The sequence below is a fragment of the Macaca fascicularis genome, chromosome 8, assembly GCF_037993035.2.
Source record: "Macaca fascicularis isolate 582-1 chromosome 8, T2T-MFA8v1.1".
NCBI lineage: Eukaryota > Metazoa > Chordata > Mammalia > Primates > Cercopithecidae > Macaca > Macaca fascicularis.
Genome location: NC_088382.1, coordinates 44,253,230 through 44,273,550, shown reverse-complemented (window position 1 = coordinate 44,273,550; position 20,321 = coordinate 44,253,230). Strand labels below are relative to the sequence as shown.

General features: G+C 41.0%; 1 protein-coding gene across 11 annotated transcripts in view; it reads left to right on the top strand.

Moving 5' to 3' along the window:
* ZMAT4 (zinc finger matrin-type 4) overlaps positions 1-20,321 on the top strand; it is a 372,370-nt gene that overhangs the window by 105,375 nt on the left and 246,674 nt on the right. The window contains exon 1 of one of the 11 annotated variants that reach the window (XM_073999977.1): positions 11,126-11,300. The exons of the other annotated variants lie outside the window; for them this stretch is intronic. The gene's annotated coding sequence lies outside the window, so the exon portion shown is untranslated. Of the gene's footprint in view, positions 1-11,125; positions 11,301-20,321 lie in introns of those variants that run through there. 11 annotated transcript variants of the gene reach the window in all.

Sequence of the window (20,321 nt, the reverse complement as noted above, 5' to 3'; positions counted from 1 at the left end):
TTTGAAGACTTTCTTAGATCACAAGGAGGGGCAGGAAAAAGCCAGTGAAGAGCCTCACCCCATAGCCTAAAGTAGAGGTTCCCCTTGCCCCCCGTTCTTTGGCATCATACTGTGTCCTCTTGCTGCCCCTGCTAGGAAGCTGGGCTGTGCCTGATGGAGCAGTGAAGACCCTGGAGAAGAGTGAAGGGCATGGACACCTGATACTGCCTCCCCAGGACCTTGCTTTACCTGCCAGCACCTCAGTGCCCTGGCCTATTGCCTGGCTAACTCCTTAGAAGGTTCTGACTTGGAATCCAAGGTCTTGCCCCATATCCGAAGCCTGCCTGTTCTAGTGCATGTTCTAATGTTCAACACAGCAACCTCAACATGGGGGATGCTGCAGGGGAGGAGGCTGTGACCTGTCGACAGACCCCCTGCCTGATAAGCTTACTGGTAGCAACAGTTCCATTTATTGAGGACTGAGTGCTGTACCAATCTTTCTATGCATCCTGTCATTTCTTCTGATGACCTCTCATGTGGTAGATATCTCAATTTTGCATGCTCTTTCTTAGAGGAAATTGTAGCTCGTGGAAGTCCTGCAATGCGCACAGCTACAATACCTGGGCCCTGTTATTTTGCAAATTCTCCAAATACCACCGTCCTTAGTCTTGCCACTCACTCCCCGTCCCCTTCACTGTCCGAGGTCAAAGGACAGGCGACAACGCAGTGCAGTTGAGTTCAATTGCGGTCTGTTTAATTCAGTAAGGGTATATTGGGCTCTTAGAATGTGGCAAGCACTGAGCCTGGGGCCCAGCACGCAGGGTGGGTAGTAATGTCGGCACTGTTTGGTAATGGCATGGAGCTCCTTGAGGGCACGGATTAATGTGTGTGGCACAAGTATGATATCGCTCAGGTGGCCCTAAGTGCACCAGCAGAGGCACACTGCTCAGACAGGTGCTGGTGCTTTTTTTTGGTGTTAGTGGCTAGTGGGGTAAGATGTGGGGTGGTGGCTAGGCCCAGATTCACAGAGGCACTGTGAGGTGGGATCTGCAGAGTGAGTGAGGGTTCGGTGGTTAGACGGGGGGAAGAGGACACTCCAGGGGGATGGCACAGAAGCTCCGAGCTCCGAGTGTGGGGAAATGGTGTGCAGTGTAGCTTTGCTGGAGCACACGCCCGATTCCCTGCCTGTGGTCCCTGGAGGTGAAGACCAGGTGAAGTGACTAAGGAGGGAGGGGACAGTTAGCCAGTTGTGGGGCTGGAAGGCCTTGTGCTGCATGAATCCTGTCCTGGGAAGTAGATCAGATCTCCGAGCACAGCAGGTGGCTGTCTGTTCTGGGACTTCATGCAGTTTCCCTGACACCCAGAAGAAAGAGAGAAAACAAGGTGACCTCTGACTGAAAGGGGAAAGAATTCCAGACTAGATTTGATGAAGAAGCAAAAGGGAATACTGTGAAAAATGCTTTAGGCTTGCAGTTCCAGGCACCTTCACCTCTCCAGTCTCTGCAGCAGCTGTGTGGGGCGGGGCCAGGGAGGCAATGAGATGCCATTCTAACGAGTGCATTTAAGGGAGAACTGTAGGTCTGCAGTTTTGAAAGTTTTTCTTTCTTTCTTTCTTTTTTTCAAATACCACGGAGACAGTGATAAAGAGCTGGGTGAGATTCAAGGGTTCTGGTTAGCAGACAACCACTTGGTGAGTTGCTGACTTCAGCACTTGCTGTCTCCCTTCCTCAAGTGCTTTTCTCCTCCTGTGCTAAATACACAAAAAGAAACACCCTGACATGAAATATCAATGTTTTTTGTTTTCATTTTTCAGTACTGATCTGAGTAAATCACGGCGTGGTAATTTATTGGGAAGGAAAATGTGGCATGGCAGGGGATATGCCTTGAGGTGAGTGTCATGTTTAAACAGAACAGACAACGGTGGGGCCCGTTTCCTCTCTCTGGAGAGCCTCTTGGAGCCTGCTGTTAGGTGCACGGGCTGCTCTGGATGCACACTGGGGATCTGTTGATATATAGGCTTTCAAGGCAGGTTAAATATGGAGCGGAAACATCCCCTTTCTTTGTAGCTGCGCCAGCCCCTGAGAGTCAGCCAGAGCGGGAGAGCTAGCTTGTACTGAGGAGGGGCTTCACAGCGTAAACCTCTATCTCTTCACACACCAGAGGTGCTATTGAAGACTCTGAGTGAGAAGAAAGCAGGAAAGAAGAACAAAGAAGAAAGTGTGGAAAATTAAAAGCTGCGATTATATATTTTAAGCACTTCTTTTGCTTTTCGGTTCATTTTGTAACAGGAAGGGACCAAAACCGGTCTAGGCAGTGTCTTGGCTAAATGCTACCATACCGGTGGTGGTGGTGAATGGAATATCAAACATCCCTTTGGATGCTCAAGAATGCCATCGTTTTGCAAGTTGCAGAACGGAAAATGTTTATTATAAAGTATGGGGAAATTTTTATATGTAACATTAATGCAATGGATTGTATAAAATAAATCTGGGGAGTGAGAGTTTATATCCTGAGTTCTAGAGTCTCAGTCCTTTAAATCAATACTCCACTCCACTGATGAGAGCAGTTTCCCAACTGATGCATCAGTACAGCCAGTCAAAACATAAAAGGAGCCCCCAGGGAGGAAGCAGGTGTGATGCTAAATTCTCCCCTCAGCCTAGGGACAGCCTAGGCTCTGAATCGAATGTCTGTAACTGTAAATTCTGGAGTTAACTATGTTGGCCAGAAATTGCACTAAAAAGCAGTCTCATGGTCTGGTGATCATGGTATTTCTATAAGGATCCCTTACAACTTTCAATTCGTGTCCTTGGCTACCGGATGGACGACCTCGTTTGTATTTGTGTCTTTAGGAGTCAAATGTGCCAGGGCCTCTGCGTGGGTGTTTCACGTGAGTGTGCAAACCACTGGCCACGACTGCTCTTGGAGGTTTGCCCCCAGACCAGCCGCAATGATCGGATGCTTGGCTATAAACACTGGCTCAAGGTTAGGGCTTTCAAGGTAAGGGCTAATTCCAGAGTAGATGTGTGATTAGACTAGGGTCTGGGGAATTATACCATGATGCAGGATCACAGAATAGCATTGCTGATGAGACATTGGTAAGTGGAGAAGTAAAGGTGCAGAGAGGACTTCTGAGGCTTCGTCCTAGGTTCCTAAGCTAAGACAGAGTGTTTCTGCGTCTGTCACCCTCCCTCTTCTGAGCTTCCAGGGCCATCTAGTCCTCCTCTCCTGTCAGGAGAATGAGATTCCATTTTCCACTTTTGCCCAATGCCCCCACCCCACCTGTAAGTCCTTGTCCTCATATGAATGCAGTCATTGTCATGCAAAAGCACAACACCTTGATGATGACAGCTGGCTGTTTGTGTCCCCAGCTGAGACAAAGACCCAGAGAGGAGAAAACTGATCCACAGGGGAGGGACATGCCTGACCTGGGAACACCTGTGCCCATAGGGGAAAGGAGAGTTGGAAAGGCAGCGGGACAGTGTGTGTCTCACAGCATCAGTGAGCTAAAACCCAGACCACGCTGCCCTGCGGTTTCCTGCACCAAGCCACATGCTCTGCTGTTGGGCTTCATTTCTTCTTTAGTTCTCTTTCCCCCTTCCCTAAGACAGGGAGGCAACACCAAGCCCAAGTAAACTCCCCCAGAAGAAGGCTGATAGAGAAGCAGGACTGTGGGCTATTCTGTAGAGAGTGCCTGGGGTCATCTGGCTGGAGAAAGACTTTGTGAAATGCAATGTAGTGTTTTCTTTGTGGGTGCACCAGGTTTCAATGAGCAGTCAGAACCAAGACACACAGTGCTACATGGTGCGTTGGGTAACTCCAAGTCTGAGTCAGGGGAGATCCTGATGCCTCCAAATGCCCATGGAGTCTCTGTAGCCTACGGCGCAGACAAACTATTTCCCATCCACGTGCATGAGGTCAGTTCTTCCTAAAAATATCCTACCCTGTAAGAAAGTGAGGCTTGTTATCCTGGTTCTGCACCACATTATGCATCAACACTAATGCATCAGTGCATTTAATTAAATGATATTTACGTTTGAGTTCAAGAATTTCCAAAAAATGTAAAAAAAAAAAAATTGCCTTTTGATGTCTCCTAAGTCAGCTGGCAGATAACTAATTGCAAGGGAAATTCTGTTCAGTGAAAGTGGACATTCTGCTTAACTGAATGAGAATACCAGGGAGTGGGGAGAAAGAAACATGCTTTGTTTTCCACAGATGGGAGCTTGCATATGTCCTTGAGGAGTGTACAGATCTAGGGCAGAAAATACACAAATATGTGCTTCTACTAAGAGATCCCAAGGAGGGGCGAGTCAGTCACGCTTTTCCTGAAGAAGGTGACAAGAGGAATTCAGATGGATTGTAATTACAGATGTCACATCTCAGAGGACCCCTCAACCTTGAGAAACCTCAGGGCTTAGACAAACGACATAGATACAAATGAGTGACTCTGGTCCTCACAGACCAGCAGGTTTGAAAACATTGGGGACATTATTTGTCACGAGCAATTCATTTTACTTGGAAATGTTTGCAAGTGTTGGACTTTTCGGCATGACTTGGAGATGAGATTAAACGTCACAAGAGCTTTAGAAACGCCCCCAAATGGAAAATTTGTAACGCTTGAAAGGAAGCAGCAAATTCGCAAAAGGATTTCAAGGCTGTTGTTAAGTCATGCTATTAGGAAAGAAAGGTCAGCCCTTGCCCGATTGGAAAATCGATGGTGCGTGGCTCTGGAACTTGTCTGGCTCCTTGTGTGTACAACGAGAGATGGCATTCCCCCTCCAGGGGCACACAGCCTATTGTGTGCCTTCTCACAACTGTCCTTCAGTCCTTCTTACCTGGCAATGAAAGGCAAAGTAGGGTTTCGTTCGTTTGTTTGTTTTTTGTTTCTGTATTTTTAAATTTACAGACTTACTTTTGTGCGCAGTTTTCGGCTTACAAAAAATTGAGCAGAAAGTACCCGTGTACGCCCTCTCACCAGTTTCTTTCTGTCATTAATATCTTGCATTAGTGTGGCACATTTGCTGCAATTAATGAACCCACATGGACACATCATTATCACCCAAAGCCCACTGTTGCGCTCAGGGCTCACTCTTTGTGTTATACCTTTGATGAGTGAGGACAAGTACATAATGTGTATCCACCATCACAGTGTCATACAGAGCAGTTTCCCTGGCTGAAAAATCCTATGTTCTCCACCTATTCACCATCCCCACACCCCTCAGACAACCACTGATCTTTTTGCCATGTCCATAGTTTTCCATTTTTTTAGAGCATTACATAGTTAGTATCATATAGGATGCAGCCTTTTCAGATTGACTTCTTGTACTTAGTAATATGCATTTAAGTTTTCTTTATGTCTTTTCATGGCCTAAGAGCTTAATTCTTTTCTTTTCCTCCACTCTCCTCCCCTCCCCTCCCCTCCTCTCTCTCTTCCCCTCCCCTCCTCTTCCCTCCCTCCCTTCCTTCCTTCCTTCCTTCCTTCCTTCCTTCCTTCCTTCCTTCCTTCCTTCCTTCCTTCCTTCCTTCCTTCCTTCCTTCCTTCTTTCCTTCCTTCCTTCCTTCCCTCCCTCCCTCCCTCCCTCCCTTCCTTCCTTTAATTCCTTTCTTCCCTTCCCTCCTATCTCCTCTCCTCCCCTCCCTCCCTCCCTTCCTTCCTTTAATTCCTTTCCTCCCTTCCCTCCTCTCCCCTCCGCTCCCCTCCCTTCCTCTCCCCTACCCTACCCTCCCCTTCCTTCCTTCCTTCCTTTCTGAATACTACTTCATTGTATTGATGTGCCATGGTTTATCCACTCATCTATTGAAGGATATCTTGGTTGCTAATGGCAAGATTTTTAATCTTATGATTATATTAGTATTACTGAAATTGAGAGAGGAAAGTGGCCAATTCAGGGAAAATATACTTATTTATAGTCTCCTTTTTTAAAATAAAACAAGACTTTTGTCAGTTTATAAAAGAAACAAGATTGAACCATATGAAATTGCCAATATTTAATCATTTTTTACCTACAAAAATAGTAGTTTCACATGGTTCAACACAACATATGCTCACAGTATATAGCTCACATACAGAAATGTAGAAAATTGAAAGTGAAACATAGGATTTTTTTTTTTGTAGGTAAAGAAATATAAAATTAATGTAAAAGTATTTTCTGCCTCAAAGTCCAGTCAGAATAGTTTCAACCCCATAGCTAGTTTTAGTCTTTTTAATTCCAGAAAGAGGTGAACTCATTGCATGCTTTGGGTGAATAGCTACACTGGTGGATTTTGAAGCCACCCACCCAGACATGGAGCTGTAGCTCCTCTGCTGTGCAGCGACCCTCCTGACGAAGTTAGCTGGTGCTCATGGCTATCCAATTAATTGACAAACCAGTGGACACCAGGGCACAGGGCTGGCCTTCTATAGCTTCCTTGTCTGTGGGCTAAAAGGGAGAGCTTCGATTTCTCAGGCTAAGACAAAACATTGCAGAATATGCTGCTCAGTATAGTGAAAAGTGTGCTCGTCTTAGAGTCAGTAGTTGGTAAATAACTATTATTAAAAAAAATATACGTTCTGAGTTCTGGAGATGTAGCAGTGAGCAATTCAGACTAGTCCCTGCCCTCAACAAGCTTCTATTGCAAAATGTTGGATGTGGGTGTGGGGAACTATACGAGTAGAAGATGGCCCAACTCAGCCATGAGCCAAGGCAAAGGACCTGTGTGACCTTGGCCAGTTGCTCAGCCTCTTTGAGTCTTGGGGTTTTTGGAGGATCAGAGGAGATGGGCCATTAAGCATACATGAAATCACTTTGTAAATTGTTCATTACTCTCTCAGTGTAGTTTCTGTGGTTATCTGTTTTCAAACTATAATCCTGTGCTTTGGCAGCAGGCTTTCCCAGGCTTAAGTAGTTTGGAGCTCCTAGGAGAGCTTCCATGTTACCTCTTATTCCATCATGATTTTGGAACCTGGTCACATCTGTGCTCCCCTGCATTCTCTGGATGCCATCCTGTGCTCCTCCCCTCCCTTCTGTACATGCGTTCACTCAGCGGGTTCTGGATATTTTTTCTAGAAGTTTTACTGTTTTAGGTTACACAGTTAGATTTATAATCCGTCTTGAGTTAATTTTTAATATGGTGCTGATATAAAGTTAATTATTTTGCTTATGGATATCTAGTTGCTTTAGCATCTTTTATTGGAAAGAGCAGCCTTTCTCCATTGAATTACCTTTGCTTCTTTGTCAAAATCAACTGACCATGTAAATGTGAGTCTATTTCTGGCCACTGTGTTCTGTTTTCATTAATCTGTTGGTGTATATTTATAGCAGGACCACACTCTCTTGATTACCATAGCTTTTTGATAATCTTGAAGCAGGTAGTGTAAGTCCCCTATCTCTGTTCTTTGCTTTCACAGTCATTTTGGCAATTCTAAGTGCTTTGCATGTTCAAATGCATTGTAGAATCTGTTTGTCAAATTCTACAAAAAATGGCTACAGAGGTTTTAATTGGAATTGCATGGAATCTGTAAGTAACTTGTCAGATAAGTGACATCTTAACAATATCGAGTCTTTAATTCATAGTCTTAATGTATCTCTCAATTTTTTTGTCTTCAATTTCTCTCAACAACGTTTTGTATTTTTAGCATATAGGTCTTGCACATATCTTGTCAGATTTATACCCAAGTATTTCATATTTCTGATAGTATTATAAATGGTATTTAAAAAATTAAATTATAAACATTATTCTTTAAAATTTAAATTCTCTCTGATCACACCATTGCGCTCATTCTGGGTGACAGAATGAAACCCATCTTTTAAAAAATATCAATTTCTAATTTTGTGTTGCTAGTATGTAGCAATGCAATTGGTTTTTGAATATCAATCTTGTATCCTGAAACATTGCTAACCTACGAATTAGATCTAGAAGCTTTTAAAACCATTGTTAACCTACCAATTAGATCTAGAAGCTTTTAAAACAGATTCTATATTTTCTATTGCTACAGTCATGTTGTTTGTGAATGAAACAGTTTTTTTTTTCTTTATTTTGTGGAAATAAATGAAGACCATCCCAATGAAAACAAACAAAGGGTATTTCAGAGCTTGCTATAACAAGAGAGTCAACCACAATCATTTGTGTTTGACAGAGACTCAAAGGCAGGCAGGGGAGTGGGGAAGCTTCTTGGTGGAAAAGGGAGGGAATCACGTATGCCTTGACTGGAGGTGACTGGCATGGGGAAGTTTTAGGTGGGTTGACTAGAAGTGGGGCAGTGTACATGACTGATTTGTGGTGAATATATGGCTTTTTTTTCCAGTTTGTTCTAAGTTGGAAGTGGGAGCAATATGAGAAAAGCTGTCAATTATTTATTGTATTCTGGCTGTTTTGTGCTGATTGATGTAGGAGTTACTGTTTGGCTTTCTGGGCTGTTTGCTACCCAGTTGCCTTCCTGGACTCATTATTGCAGATAGTAGGTTGGCTTCCTGGGCTCATTGCTATAGCTTGTGGGTCAGAGTACTGTTTATTTTTGACTGTTAATTTTTTGTGGGTACATAGTAGGTGTATATATTTATGGGGTACATGAGATATTTTGATATAGGTGTACAATGTATAGTAATTACATCAGGGTAAATGGGGTCTTCATCCTCTCAGGCATTTGACCTTTCTTTGTGTTGAAAACAATTCAATTATACTCTCTTGGTTATTTTAAAATGTATAATAAATTATTGTTGACTCTAGTCACGCTGTTGTGCTATCTAATTTCTGTTTTTATATATGGTCTAACCATTGTCCATTTGCATTTTCAGTCTTTCATTTTGCGATCTGGAGGCACTGTTTCTTTTTCTTGCCTTATCATGCTGGCTAGAACTTCCAGTACAATATTGCTTATAGAAGGGGTGAGAGTAGACATCTTTGCCTAATTCATCTTGGAAAAAATATTCAGTCTTTCACCATTAAGTACAATACTAGCCATAGGTTTTCATAGGTGCCTTTTACAGGGGTGAGGAAGTTCCCTTCTATTCCTGGTTTGTTGAAAGTTTTCTTTTTAAAATCAGTTTATGTTTGATTTTCTCACATGCTTTTTTTGGCATCTATTGCACAGTTGCAATGTTGATGTGAGTTTACTTCTCCCTTCTCTCCCTTCCCTCTCTCCTCCCTCCCTCCCTCCCCTCCCTTCCCTTCCCTTCTTCCCTTCCCTTCCCTTTCCTTCCCTTTCCTTCCATTCCCTTCCATTCTTCTTCCTTCCTTCTCTCCCTCCCTCGTTCTCTCCTTCCCCCCCTCCTTCTCTCCCTTCCTCCCTCCCTTTCTCTCTCTCTCTCTCTGTAGCTATGATAAATTCTATCAATTGATTTTTAAATGTTAAATCCACCTTGCATTCCTGGGACAAATGTATTATTCGTTGTATATGTCCTTAGATTTGATTTGCTAAAAATTTGTTAATAATTCTTATATCTATGTTCATGAATAATATCTGTTTGTGTTTTTTTTTCTTGTAATGTCCTTGGTTTTGATATCAGAATAATACTGGCATCAGAATGAGTTGGAAAGTATTCCCTCTTTTTCAGTTTTGGGAAGAATTGGTGTACAGTTGGTGTTTTTTTTTTTTTTTTTTTAAATGTTTGGTAGAATTTCTTAGTGAAATCATCCAAGTGTGATGTTTCCTTTGTGAAAAGATTTTAACCACAAATTTAATTTCTTTAATAAATAGTTTATTCAGGTTTTCTATTTATTTTTAAGTAAGCTTTGGTAGTTTGTTTTTTCAAGCAATTTGCTCATTTCATCTAAGTTGTACAATTAATTGGCAGAGTCATTTATAATATTACCTGACTATTACTTTAATATATGTAGAAGGAATCATGTTTTTTTATCTCTCATTCCTGATATTCATGATTAGCGTCTTCTCTCTATTTGTTTCTCCAGTGGTCTGACTAGAGATTTATCAATTTTACTGATCTCAGGGAACCAGGTTTTGCTTTCATTGATTTTCTCTGTTGTATTTCTATTTATGTTTTCTTGATTTCCTCTCTAATAATTATATTTCTTCCTTTCTTCTGCTTTCATGAGGATTAATTTACAGTAGTCCTCTTTATCCATAGTTTTGCTTTCCACAGTTTCAATTAACCACAGCCAACCATGGTCTGAAAACATTACATATAAAATTTCAGAAATGAACAATTCCTGAGGTTTAAGTTGTATTCTGTCTTGAGCAGCACATGAAACGTCATACCATCCAGTTTCATCCTGCCCTGGCTGTGAATTCGCCCTTTGCCCAGTGTCTCTACACTGTGGGTGCTCCCTTCCTGTGAGTCACACCTGTGGACCTCACAGGTTGTCAGATCCACTGATCTGTCAGATCCACCGATGAGGCATCACCATGTTTGTGTCCCAGTCACCCTTACTTGACTTAATAATGGCTCCAAAGCACAAAAGTAGTGCTGCTGGCAACTCAAATATGCCAAAGAGAAGCTGTAAAGTGTTTCCTTTAAGTGAAAACATGAAAGTTCTCAACTTAATAAGGAAAAAAAAGTATGCTGAGGTTGCTAAGATTTACAGTAAGAATAAATCTTCCATCCCTGAAATTGTGAAGAAAAAAAAATTTGTATTACTTTTGCTGTTGCATTTCAAACTGCAAAAGTTATGACCACAGTGTGTGATAAGTGCTTAGCTAAGATGGAAAGGCATTAAGTTTATTGATGGATGACATGGACGGAAACATGTTCTGATTGACAGCGATCAGGATTGGCGCTATCTGTGGTTTCAGGCACCCACTATAGGTCTTGGAACCTATTCTATAAAAGAAGATTGCCATACTGTTCTTTTTCTAGTTTTATAAGGTGAGGTTGAGGTCATTGATTTCAGATCTTTCTTCTTTTCTATTATAAGCATTTAGTGCTATAAATTTGGGATGGCATTTCAAAGTCTCCATATAATGAATACGGAGTGTTAAAATTGATCCGGACGTTTGAAATTCTCATGTTCTACCTTTACATTTTATAGTTAAGGATACATATTACTCAGCGTTTTACAATTAATTTATGTACCACTCTTGGTGTTTATTGAAAAAACTTCTCTTGTGAAACCAGTTTTGGAATGTTACCTATCTTTATATTCAGAGACAGACTCTGTCTGTTCTGTTTTAATCTTGTTAACTGAATCCAAAATTACATACTAGTTACTCCTTGTGGATCTAGAACAGCCTTCAGTGAAATGCAATCCCAGTTTTCTTCCGTTAGCACAGCCTGTTTGTTCCCATCTATCCTAGGGTCCAGAATTCTTGAGGAAGGGGAATTTCATTAGACATACTAAGCCAAAAGAAGATGTTACACTGAAGAAAGTGGCTGTGTGAATTCTGACCAGTAAGTTGGGAGGCACAAGGACTGAATGAGGATGGTAAATGAATGGATGTTCATAGAAGGAGATGCTGAGATTTCACAAGAGAATAACCAGAATGTGCATGCTGGCTGTTCTTTGTTTTGGTAGCAATAACTCAACCAAAATACTCCACATTCCAGATTATTTAAGCTGATATATTTTGACCTTTGTCTGTATATGGTAGGCATCAGAGGTTTGAAGAATGAATGAATGAATGAATATCATGTACTTCTGTGTACTATTTATGTTCTATAATTCAGGACCATTCAACTTTTCTCATATCTGAAATATAGTGTAGTTTGTTTTTCTTTTTTTTGGTAGAATTGGTTTAATCTAGTTTAAAAAAAAGCTACGAATATTAATAGGACTCAAACATTAGTCAATTTCTTTTCTCACTTTGGCCCAATTTTGTAAATTCCCTCTCAGCAGAGAGGAGTAAGATTAGAAATGCCAGGAATTGGATTGAAATGTGACTTAGAATCAACACATCACCCCCTTGTTGAAGTCCAGAAGAAAGGGCTGTGCAGAAGAGAACAGATGGTTATGTTTAAGGCACTAATTTCTTCTGGCTTCCTAATTCAGCAAGGAAGAAAGGAATCAGCAGCCACAGCCTCCCCTTGGCTGCTGTGTTTTGTCATGGAAGTCAGAAACAACTGCAGTGGGCTGTCGAGGAGCTGAAGGCAGCTAAACCCTTTCTCCTTAAAAAAAAAAAATCGTTATCATTTTCCACCCTCATTAACCAGTTTTTAGAATCTTAGTACATTCCTGTGAAACAGCAAATCAGTCGGCAGGTGAAGAAAAGTGGGCCAGGCTTATTTGAAATCTAGCTAAGAGCAGATGGCGGGAGGGAAAGGGTTATGTGTGGTACTGCATAATGTGGTGCCCAATAACGTTAGGATGAAGACATTATTATTTTCCCTGGATGAGAAAATGTCCAGCCTGAATGCATGATTACACTGGTTAAACACTTCTCAGTAGTTTTGGACTAACTTTATATGTGCATATTTATCTGTGGGCTGACTTTTGTGAAGAGACTGAATCAAATTAGATTGTCAAGAATGATGAGGGTCAGGAAGAAATTATAGAATCCTGACCATGTGTTTGAGAAAGACAAGCAGAACTGAGTTTGACAGACACTTCTGTTTCCTTTGTTTTAACTTCAGTCTGAGACAGTGAGACTAATTAATATACTAGATGTAATCATTTCAAACCAAGGAGCATTTTTTGGACACCTACAGTACATTGTACCTTGTTACAATATAGAAGATTCATCATGCATTGTGCTTTGCCAAAGGGCTGTGGTTTGGAGCTCCGTGAGATAAGCTGGGCAGTTATTAGTCTGTATTTTATGAATTCCTGACATAAAAGTCAGAAAAGCTAAACTATGTGGCCAAGACAATGAGAGCTGTGAGAGGTCAGTATAGGATGAAATTAGTGTTCTGGAGATATAGGCGGAGATTTCAGAGAGGGGTCAGTCTTGCAATAGACATTGAAGGGTCTGTTTACATATACAGAGTCTAGTATATCAAAGGGAGGCATGTGTGTATCCCAGGAACCGGGGTGAGAATCAGCAAACGCTTAGAAGCACCAATATGCGATGTGTGATCTTAGGGTGTTAGGAAAACGTATCCTGCAGTCCAGCACTGTAGTTAAGACTTTAGTCTCTGAAGTCAGAAAGCCTGGGTTCAAATCTTGGCTCTATACAGTATGTACTTGTACAAGTTAAATATTATTTAACTTCGGAATGTAGAGTGTTAAAAGTTCATAACGTGCTTTTCAACTCAGTCTATGCAAGCCACCTCTCTTGTTATTTATTGACTTACGTACTTTTATCATCACAACCTGGGATGGATTTGACCTTAGGCAAGGCAGCTCTCTGCAGCTCAGGGAATCCCTGAAAAGGCTGGGGTCTGTCAAACTCCAGGAGCAGGGGTGATGAGTTCTCCATTGAGTGGGGATTGGGGCAGTGTGTCTTCATGTCCATCAAACTGACGAAACTCTCTGTGAGTTTTAAGGGTCTATCTATGGATTCTGCCAAATTTTCTAGATAAATGTTTGTTATTATTTGCAAACAATAAGTTTTAGCTCTTCCCTTCCTATTCTTAGATCTCTTTCTTTCTTGGCAGGGAACTCCAGTGCTATATTCGGCAGCAGTAGTGATAGTGGCCATATTTTTCTTGTTTCTAGTCTTTAAAAGAATGCTATCAATATTTCCATATTAAGTATAATGGTTGTTATAGATTTTTCATACAGCCTGTATGGAGAGAAGAACAGCCCTATCTTTCCCTAGCTACTTGAATTTTAAAAATATTATAAATAGGTGCTGGATTTTGTCAAGTGATTTTTCTGTATTGATTTAGATATGTATTGTTATCATCTGTTAGTCTATTATTGTGGTGAATATAGTGATTTTTTAATGTTGTGCTATGTTTGCACTACTAATTAATCCATGACTGATCGTGATATATTACTTAAAAAAACACAATGTTGTATTCAGTTGGTTAATTTTACCTAAGAGTTTTGGCATCTACATTTAAAAGCAATGGACATATCAACCTCATAAAATGATCTGGGCATTTGAACTTCTAAAAATTATTGCTGGTGGTGTTAGTGGTGGTAGAGAAGAGAGGAAGTGGTTGGTGATCATTTCAATTATTATTATTTTTTGAGATGGAGTTTTGCTCTTGTTGCCCAGGCTGGAGTGCAGTGGCACCATCTTGGCTCACTGCAACCTCCGCCTTCCGGGTTCAAGCAATTTTCCTGCCTCAGCCTCCCAAGTAGCTAGGATTACAGGCACCCGCCATCACACCCAGCTCATTTTTGTATTTTTAGTAGAGATGGGGTTTTACCATGTTGGCCAGGCTGGTCTCAAGCTCCTGACCTCAGGTGATCTGCCCACCGTGGCCTCCCAAAGTGCTGGGATTACAAGTGTGAGCCACTGTACCTGGCCTCAGTTTCTTTAATACTTGAGATTTTTTTTCAAGTTCTTTTTTATTCCTGGGATTTTTTTTTATCATGTTTTCTAGATATGTATCTATTATGTTTATGTAGTTGTTTATAGTAGTTTTTATAATTTTATTTTTAAATAACAGCTTTATTTTGATATAAATATTATAAAGTTTACCATTTTAAGCGTATAGTTTGGTGATTGTTGGTTATTTGGTGTAGTTTTGCATGGATCACCACCACTGCTTCCAGAACATTCACACCATGTCCCCCAAAACCCCGAAACTCACTAGCAGCATAGATTAGTGGTATTAAACAAACTCTGTGCCCATTCTCCCCTTTGCCAAGCCCCTAGCAACCATTAATCTATTTTTAGTCTCTGCAGATTTGCTTATTCTGGATATTTTCTTTGCTTTTTTTTTTTTTTTGAAATGGAGTCTTGGTCTGTCGCCAGACTGGAGTGCAGTGGCGGGATCTCAGCTCACTGCAACCTCCACCTCCCGGGTACAAGCAATTCTCCTGCCTCAGCCTCCCAAGTAGCTGGGACTACAAGCGAACATCACCACGCCCAGCTAATTTTTGTACTTTTAGTAGAGACTGGGTTTCACCATATTGGCCAGCATGGTCTTGATCTCTTGACCTCATGATCCACCTGCCTTGGCCTCCCAAAGTGCTGGGATTACAGGCGTAAGCCACCGCACCCGGCCTATTCTGGATATTTTCATATGTATAGAATCATATAATATGTGTCTCTTGTTTCTGACTTCTGTCACTTAGTGTAATGTTTCAAGGCACATCCATGTTGTAGCCTGTGTCAGGGTTTCATTCTTTTCTATAGCTGAATGATATTTATCTTAGGATATACTGCATTTTTAAAATTCATCATCAGTTGATGGATACATGAATTATTTCCACATATTGATTATTATGAATAATGCTACTACAGTTATGTACAAGTTTTTGTGTGAATATGTTTTTCAGTTCTCATGAGCGTACTCCTGTGAGTGAAATTTCAGAGTCATATGGTAACTCTCACTTCTTCAGGAGCTGCCAAACTGTTTGCCAAAGACGCCACACCATTTTATGTTCCCACCAGGAGTCTATAAGGTCTCAATTTCTCCACCTCCTTGGGGAACACTAGTTATTGTCTGTCTTTTTGATAGCCAACTTAGCATGTGTGAAGTGATATTGCATTGGACCTATTTTTCCAGTGACCAATGATGGTGAGTATTTTACCAATGACCAATGATGGTGAGTATCTTTTCATCAACTTATTGACCATTTGTATATCTCTTCCGGAGAACAAATACCTCCCCTCAACCCTCACAACTCGCGCCTTGACTGTAAATCCCCACTTGTTCTGATTGTATTTGGAATCAAGCCCAGTTCCAGGCTGGATACTTTCTTCCCTTCTTGTAATAGATTTTGAATGAAATCTATCTTTACCACTTTAACATCTGTCCAGCTCTGGTTTTCTTTAACTGAGTCCTTTGCCCATGATTTTAATTGAGATATTTGTCTTTTTATTATTAAGTTGAAAAAATTGTTTACGTATTCATGATAGAAGTCCCTCAACAGATACATGATTTGAAAATATCCCATTCTGTGTGTTGTCTTTTTTCTTTCTTTTTGTTTGTTTTTTTCTTTTTTGGGAGACAGAATCTCACTCTATTGCCCAGGCTGGAGTGCAGTGGCATGATCTTGGCTCACTGCAACCTCTGCCTCCCGGGTTCAAGAGAATCTCCTGCCTCAGCCTCCCAAGCAGCTGAGACTACAGGCGCCTGCAGCCATGCCCCGCTAATTTTTGTATTTTTAGTAGAGACGGGGTTTCACCATATTGGCCAGGCTGGTCTCAAACTCCTGACCTTGAGATCCACCCACCTCAGCCTCCCAAAGTGCTGGGATTACAGGCGTGAGTCACTGGTGTCTTTAAAGCACAACATTTTAAAAAAATGTGATGACATCCAATTTATTTTTCTTGTCACATGTGCTTTTGGTGTCACATCTAAGAAGACATTGTTTAACTTAAGGTCACAAATATTCAAAGGCTTTTATAGTTTTAGCTGTTACATCAAGGCCTACAATACATTTTGAGTTAACTTCTGTATATGGTAGGAGGTAGGAGTCCGACTCCACCGTTTTGCATCTATTTAATTGTCCCATCATTATTTGTTGAACTGTGCTGGCATGGTTGTCAAAAATCCATTAACCACCAATGGAAGAATGTATTTATGAATTCGTAATTCTATTCCATTGATCTATATATCCATCTTTAGGCCAGCACCACCCTGTCTTGATTACTGTAGCTTTATAGTAAGTTTTGAATTGGGGGGTGTGAGCTCTCCAACTTGGTTCATTGCAAGATTGTTTTGGCTAATCTGAGTCCACATGAATTTTAGAACCACCTTGTTCCTAAGCAGTTTTTCTTTTCTTTTTGATGCTATTGGAAATGAAGTTGCTTAATTTCATTTTTAGATTGTTAATTGTTAGTGTTTAGAAATGCAGTTGGTTTTTGTATTTTGATCTTGCATCTTGCAACCTGGCTGGACTAGTTTATTAATTCTAATTTTTGGTGGATCGGTTAGGATTATGTCATCTGCAAGTAGAGAGAGTTTTATTTCTTCTTTCAAGTTTAGATGCTTCTCTCACCCTCCTCACCCCCATGACTTGTCACTTAATTGTCCTGTTGTGAACCTCCACTACAATGTCAAATGGAAGTGGCAAGGGGGATATTCTTGTCTTGCTCCTCTTCTTCAGAGGAAAGCTTCGGATCCTCCGTGAAGTGTGCTGTTAGGGTTTTTCACAGATGGCCCTATCAGGTTGGGAAACTTCATTGCTATTCCTAGTTGTTGAATGTTTTTGTCATGAGAGGGTGTTAGATTTTGTTCAAAGCTTTTCCTGGCTCTATTGAGATGATCATAGAGTTTTTGTTTTTCCTTCTATAAATATGGTACATTACGTTAATGGGTTTTCATCTATTAAACCAATATGTCTTACTTGGTCATGGCATATATTTCTACTACTTAATATGTCTGCCTTATATTTTTTATGATTTCATGTTTTTGCTTCATATTGGTGATATCTTCTCAACTTCTTAAATATACTTATCTTTCTTATTTAAAATTCTTGGTTCATATATTCCAATATTTTTTTTTTCTCTTGGTTTTGTGCCCGTTGCCTACAAGAATGTCGGTGCTCTGAACTAAAACAGGAACACTGAGCAAGGGATTTGATATAGGAGGAAAGATAATGGTTCTTTCTGGAAGTATAGACAGTCCCCCACTTACAATGTTTCAACTTAACAATTGTTCAACTTTATGAGAAAACGATACACCTTCTGTAGAAGCCATACTTCAGTACAGTATTTAATAATTCACATGAGATTGTGGACAATATATTATAAAACAGGCTTTCTGGTAGATGATTTTTCCAGCTGTAGGCTAATGTAAGTGTTCTGAGTATGTGTAAGGTAGGCCAGGCTAAGCTATGGTGTTGGGTAGGTTAGGGGTATCAAATGCATTTCGATTTAGTTGATGCATTTCAATTTCAGTTTACCACAGGCTTATGGGGAGAAATCCCATCGTGAGTCAAGGAGTGTCTGTACTGAGTTTCAATAGGGTGGTTGGATAGCTGAAGGGCAAGGTTGTGAAGGTGGTTAGGAAGAGGAGAAGGAAAGTTGGGAGGGGAGGGAAAGATAAGATTCCGAGAAATGAAAACTGGCAGTTGAAGAGCTTGAGAGCTGGAAGGCATTAGAGCAGTGCCCCTGCCAAAAGTGGGTTTCCTTCACGCTCAGCACCTCTCAGCCTGCTGTTTCCAGGTTGCCGGCAGGTTGGCCTTGAGACTGCTTCTCCCTGATTTTGCCTCTCACTGAAGTGCTATCCGGCTGAAGCCAGAAGGCAGCTCACTCCGTCTGGTTTATTTTCCTGCCAATCTGGGATTGGCAGCCACCAGGGAAAGAGGGGAGAGTTAGAAAGGAGAGGAAAGGAAAGCCGCGATTTTTTAAAATCCGTTTTCCTAGGAAGCACTGGGGGAGCTGGTGAAAAAGCTAATGCCCAAAACTCTATCCCTAGTAATTCTTATTACTCAATCAGAAACCTGCCTTTTAAAAAAACTCCCTGTGATTCTGAATCGGTGATCCAGGCATCAAACTGAGAGAGAATGGAAAGGAAAGGACTCTTGCAGTCTGACCTCTGGCAGTCTCCTCTCAACTGTCCCGAGGATGGGGTGCTCTGCGTGCCCTCACCTCTAGAAACGTAAACCTCTGCCTGTGTTTCTCTCTGGTTCCTCTCTGGTCCCTCTAGTTGAGGGAGAGGCATGACATGGAGCTCTGGGTGCTTCTGGGGGTGTTGGGTACTTGCATTAGTACAGTTTTCACCCTGTTGATAAAGACATTCCTGAGACTGGGTAATTTATAAAGAAAAAGAGGTTCCACATGGTTGGGGAGGCCTCACAATCATGGTGGAAGGCAAAAGCATACCTTACATGGTGGCAGGCAAGAGAGAATGAAAGCCAAGCAAAAGAGGTTTCCCCTTATTAAACAATCAGATCTTGTGAGACTTACTCACTACCATGAGAAGAGTATGGGGGAAACTGCACCACGATTCAATTATCTCCCACCAGGTCCCTCCCATAACACGTGGGAATTATGGGAGTCACAATTCAAGATGAGATTTGGATGGGGACACAGCCAAACCATATTAGTATTGATTGAATACTGATAATACATTTCCAAAATACATAATCTAGCCTCTCTAGCCAGGTGGTTGAGTAGAGGATGCATTACAATTTAAAATAAAGGTCCTGCAACTCAAAAAATCTTCTACTCAACCACCTAGCTAGAGATGATGGATTATGTATTTCAGAAATTCCCTGTTTTTCTTTAATCCTGCCATCAATTGAAAGCAACGTGCAAACAGACTGAAATCTGGGTCTTTGAGTAGGCAAACAGAAAAATTGAAAAGCAGGTGGGGGTTGAGCTGCAGGTGATAATGGAATTGCAGCTGGCAGCATGTGCCTGCTTCCTCTAAGGCATGTAAAGTTGGATTAAATAAAACAAATATTGCTGGAATAATCAAACATGCTTTGGAGTACTCAACTGTGTTTGGGGACTCAGAAAGATGGAATTCAAAAGAAAAAATATCTGTTTTCCCGTCATTAGGTGGAACAAAGCTACTCATCTATTTTTCTACAATATTATTGCTGGCCCCAGCTGCATTGGTGAGAGAATTTTCAGCCCTGCCCCACTTCCACTGGGTCATTTTCTGGGCAAAAAACTGACTGAAGGATGGGGAGAGCAACATTAGTGTAGAGATGGGAGAGATAGATATGCTGTTCTGTGCACATTATTTTACACTGAGAAATGTTCTTTATAGAATTCACTGATTACTTTTTTCAGGTTATAAATGTTATGTATTCCTAGAAGTATTTTTTGAAAATAATGTGGATACAAAATCTTCAAAAATAACGTCACATTTTAAGTGTGCCCTAGGAATTTGACTTTTAAAATATAATTTGCTGAGAGATGGAGAATCCCTTTGTTCAGCAAGTACTCTACTATTTTGTTTGTTTAGTTAATCCAACTTTTTCTTCTATTATTACTTTGTTTAAAGGGAGTTTTGTTTGTGTTCTGTAATCTGACTTACCTAGCTACTTAAACAGTTAACGAGTATTTAAAGAGGAACAGCCCTGTGCAGAATATTTAAAGGTGTGTTATAGGGTTGTTGGATCAAGAGAAATGGAAGATTCACTCAAAATAACAGAGTTCAGTTTGAGAATAATTAATGGTACATGCTACAAAGTATAAAATAATAGGGTAAAAAGAGAATCTAATGTAAAAATGTTGTACAGAGTAATGAGGTGATCAGAGTAGGTTGGGGGAGCTCCAGGGAGCCTTGTTGCAGCTGTTGACCTCATTGGGGTTGTCTGAGGGACTGCCCTGCTTGCCTTGTCATTCATATAAGGGTGGGGACTCTTGCCCCTTGTTTTTTCCCACAGACTAAACTTCACTCGAAATAGGTGGCTATCCATTCACATGTGGTCTCTGTGTCACCCCTCTCGGT